Source organism: Pteropus vampyrus, unplaced genomic scaffold (genome assembly GCF_000151845.1).
Source record: "Pteropus vampyrus isolate Shadow unplaced genomic scaffold, Pvam_2.0 Scaffold31, whole genome shotgun sequence".
NCBI lineage: Eukaryota > Metazoa > Chordata > Mammalia > Chiroptera > Pteropodidae > Pteropus > Pteropus vampyrus.
The window spans coordinates 1,914,729-1,919,702 of NW_011888812.1; the positions used below are offsets into that span (position 1 = coordinate 1,914,729).

Below are 4,974 nucleotides of genomic sequence, written 5' to 3' on the forward strand. Positions count from 1 at the left end.
AGGAGATAGGCATTAAGCAAATCATTACTGTAATAAATGAGATGACAGGAAAATGCATGGCCTTGTGAAAGTGTTAATAGGGGAGGGACATGTCATTTCAACAGAGACCAGAGTGATGAGTGGAAGTCGGCCAGCATAGAGGTGAAAAGAGGGAATGGAGAGCATTTCAGTCAGAAGGAATTGTATGTTTGAGGCCCTGAGAGAAGGAGCTTGCTGTTCAGAAATGAAAGAAGGCCAGTGTGATTGAAGAGTGTGGTTGCAGAAGGGAAATTGCAGAATTTGAGTCTGAAAGGTAAGCAGGCACCTGCTAAGTGCCAGGCACAGAGGACAAGAGGTGGATAACACAGCCCTTAGCCCTTAAGGAGGCACTATAGCATCATAGTAAGGGGCTAGATTCTAGAACGAGACTCGGATTCCAACCCTGGTTCCTCCATTTTTTTGGCTCTGTGACCTTGGGTAGTACTTCTGCTCTCTGATCCTCAGTCTCCTCATCTGAAAATATGGATAATAATAAGACCTACCTTTTATGAGTTAACACATGTAAACTATTTAGAAAAATGCCTAACACATATTAAGAAAACAGGAAATATTAGGAACTGAACATTAGGACAAAATAAAGATGTGAAGGCACAGACAGATAAGTGGCTTCTTTCCTACCCATTTCTACCCATGTCAAAGTAAAATATTCTGCACTTAATAATCCCATTTGAAGACACCCGATGTTTTCTGTGTTGTTGTCACATAATAAAATAGTTCACGAGAAGCTCACTTGTTGACCCCCTCCCATGACCCGATCTATCAAAAGCAGATTCCATATGTCTTTGGCGGTTTAATATTGATCTTCCCTGAACCAATCTCTTAGCATATTCCTCAAAAGAAAAGCTATATTAACCTGCTGATAAAGGGAGATCATCCAGACAGTGTCAAAGAAACGAGGCCATCATCTACAGAGCTGTTTAAAAAAATGAACTAAAGGAGATAAAACCACCTTTCTGAAATCGATTACAATGAAGAATAGATAGAAAGAGCAACTCAAAGTAGAAAAGGCACACCAAGGCCCAGCAGTACTTCTGACAGGTTTATGAAAGACTTTCCTGAGTGCTTAGATGGTGCCTATAAAAATGCACGGGAGCATGGGAGGAAACAAATCGTCCTAGGATGCCATCCCAAAATTATAGGTCCCTGGGCATTCTGTGAACCTGTCATCAAAGCCATCATTACATTAATCACCCTAGCAGGAGCAAGAGAAACTGGAGGTGAAAAGGGCCGATTAAGTTCTTAAGTCTTTCCCCAGAGAATGCCACATGGAGATCGCTCTATGAAGTGGACTCTCATGAACTCCATAAACTTTGGGATTATTCAAGCTAAAGGCAGGGAGCAATTCCCTTGAAGTTATTCTTTTCTGCAGTTTGGTGGGCCTTGGGGTTTTTTCACTGATCCATGCTGCCGTCACATTCTGTGAAGGACCATGCATGGGAAGTTTGGTTGGCATGACCATCCCCTTTGCAGAAAGGGACCACGAAAAATTTCCCACCAGGAGGACTAAGAAGGTAGAACAAACATTTTCCATGGTTTGTGGCTACCCAGCATCCATTTCAACAAGAGCATATGGTTTACTTTGGGAAATTATCCAGTCGTGGGTAATTTTGTTGATTCCTAATTCTAGATACCCACACAGCCAACAGTGGGCAAATGACCTAAACTCTGTCACTTAGATTCTCCTTCTTAAGTCTTTGCATCTTAAGCAAGAAAAAATAAAACACTTAAAACCTATTTATTCCAGCTGGTGAGACAGTTGAGGGGTTCTGACTACCAGAACTTTCTGAAGCTGCTTGGGACCTATCTGTTCCAAGCCACCTTCTTTTCAAACTTCTTTTCAAGCCTGTGAGTATACCATTTCGTACCATTAGATTCCACTTTTGCTTATGTTTGCCCGAGTTTTTTTTTTTTTTTTCTGTCACTTACAGTTAAAGATCCTTGACTAAAGAGAATACTCAAAAAGTAAGAGGAGTAGAAATGATGTCTGGAAAGATTGTCTCTGACAACAGGTGTCTCACCTAATGCCTTGTCACAGGGATAGATAAAGGCGAAGACTAACAGGGGTAGGGGAGGGACAGTATCTGCCTCCCCCATCAGCTTGATTGGGTAGTGGCCTTCAATCTGGCTGTCCTCCCTGTTCTGGTTTGACCTTAGAGTTATGGAAAGGCAGGTCCAGTGGTACCGTGGGTTCCCTTGTACCCAACAGTGTGTTGGTAAACATTTCATAATTGGGTTTAGGTAGGAAGAGGGGAGAAGAGCTGATTTGTAATGTTTGCCAATTTCCATGGTGTAAATACTCTCAATTTTAAGCTGCCAATGGGCTGTCACTGAATGTAGGGTCTGGAAGAGGTGTGCACTGCCAGCCATCCTAAACCAGTGTGAGCCAGTTCCATCGCTACCCCTCTAGCTATGGCAGCTGCATAGGAAAGCTTCCAGGTGATAATAATGGATAACATTTTTAAACACCTTACCTTGTGTGGGGCACCATTCTAGTCATTTCACTTGTATTATTTCATTTAACTTAATCATGACCTCTGAGGCAGGTATAATTCTTATGCCCACTTTACAGATCAGGAAACTCAAATACAAAGAGAATTTTAAAATGTTCGGTCTATGGCCATGCTACCCTGAACAAGCCCGATCCCATCTGATCTCAGAAGCTGAGCAGGGTCGGGCCTGGTTAGTACTTGGATGGGACACCACCTAGGAAGAACAGATGCTGTAGGCATAAAATAAAAAAACAAGGGATCGTAAGCTGACTAGGTCCTTGCAATTTGTGAGGTCAAACAAGGGTTGCCTTGCCTAAACATTTTAAATAAATAAATAAATAATAAAAATGGTCAAAATCATAAGGCTTGGATGTTGAGGTGCCATGACTTGATCCCTGGTCATTGAATCCAGAGGCAGCTTGCTTAACCACCACACTGAGAATCAGATCATGAAAGGCTTCTGGCCCCTAGAGTGTGGGAGGTAGTATCAGACTCCAACATCCCAGCAGAAATGGCAGTGAAGACATTTTCAGGGAAACTCAACACAAATTTTTAAATTTTCTAGTCCAAATTTTCTTTTCTGTATGTACATTCTGATTATTTATTTCCCATCTATCATCAAAAGGATGGAAGGTAGCTTGCAATAATAATATCTAACAATTACTGAGTACCTACTCTGAACCATTTACTTGTCCTACATTTTATCTCAGCTTTGCAACAATCCTATAGAGATAGGAGTTATTCTACCCATTTTGCAAATAAAGAAACTAAGACTAAAAGTTGATCTACCAAGCCCATACAACTAATAAGTGACCAAAGCAAGGTAGATTTTTAAAAAATCTTCTTCGTTTTATTGATGAAGAAACAAGCACAGAGAGGTTAACTTGCCCCATGTGACATAATTAGTCCTCATGCAAAATCCAGTCACCTGCTGCCAAAGCCCATGATAGTCACATCACTTCAGTGACTTCTCCCTCTATTCAGACCCCTTGATAATGCAGACAGAAGTGATTTTTTAGAAAGCCCTGTTTGAGTGACTTAGGAAGGCAACTCTGCCCAGTACTCACAGAAGAGCCAACTACAATTCCATGACTCAGAAAATTTCCTCCTAACCACTTACTCACTATCCACTAACTTCCTGCCACCATTTGTTCCTGATCCACTGAGTCAGCACATTTCTTTCCAAATAGCACACCTGTCTGCTAAGATCAGCAACAGGTTAAAAGCAACATCAAAAGAACAATGAGTTTTGTTTCTGAATAGTGATGACTTCCGACCTTCTGCAACTTTCCTATGGGGACTGGGCTGGATAGGGAAGGTGCATCACCAGAGAACAGGATTCTCCTTGTGTATGATACTAGACCTAGCTTTTTTGGATATGTATTTGACCCAACCTGACTGCCTTGACAGGTATGATATAGATGAGGTGCTTTTGTGATTGGTGCTAATGAGACTTTTCAGTGTCTGTCAGTTATGGAACAATTGAAGTTATCAAGAGACTTGGCAGCTTCTCGGCTAACTCACTGCTCAGAGGCAGGGCTGCTAAAATATCAAATGCTTTGAAGAAGTCATTAATGCTGGTTCAGGAAGGGTTAACAAGCCCCAATGTGCCTGCCTTAGCTCTTCAAGTAGAGAAAGAAGGGGGTGGGGTGGGGGTGGGATATGTGTCACATTCAGACACATATCTATAGCAAAATAGTGGAGAAACAGTTTTAAACTATATTGTTCCCCATTCTGGTTTGCATACTAATAACATTGGGATTACCTTCTCCTGCTCTGGCAATCTGTCACCTGTAACTGGGGAGGAAAGGCAGGCAACAGAGAGATTAAAAGACTAATATGCCCTTGATTTTATGGAGCAGCTTTGTAGGTCCTTGAAGTCATTTGGGGCAATACTGCGGAACACCTGAGAATCTCCCAGGCTACCTCTCAACACCTCTTTTACTCTAAATAATATATATAAAAGATATTCAGCCTCAAAAAATTAAACATAAAATTACCACATATATCTAGCAATCCCACTTCCGGGATTTGTACAGCCATGTACAAATTATTATTCACAGCAGTCAAAAGGTGGAAACAATCTAAATGTCTGTTGATGATGGGTCGATAAACCAAACATGATATATACGTAAAGTCGAATATTATTCAGCCTTAAAAAGGAATAAAGTTCTGACACATACTACAACATGAATGAACTTGAAGACCTTATGCCAAGTAAAAGAAGCCAGGCATAAAAGACAAGTATTGTATGATCTCTCTTCTATGAGGTACCTAGAATAGTCAAATTCAGAGAGAAAGAAAGTAGAATAGTGATTTCTAGAGACTAGAGAGAGGGAGAAATGGAAAGTTATTGTTTAATGGGTACAGAGTTTCAGTTTGGGAAGATGAAAAAGTTCTGGAAATGGATAGTGATGATAATTGCACAGCAATGTAAATGAACTTA

At 40.9% G+C, this 4,974-nt stretch overlaps 1 pseudogene; it reads left to right on the forward strand.

Annotated features, from left to right (window-relative positions):
- The first annotated feature begins 2,648 nt into the window (after positions 1–2,648).
- On the forward strand, positions 2,649–2,767 carry LOC111737867 (annotated as a pseudogene).
- The last annotated feature ends 2,207 nt before the right edge of the window (positions 2,768–4,974 follow it).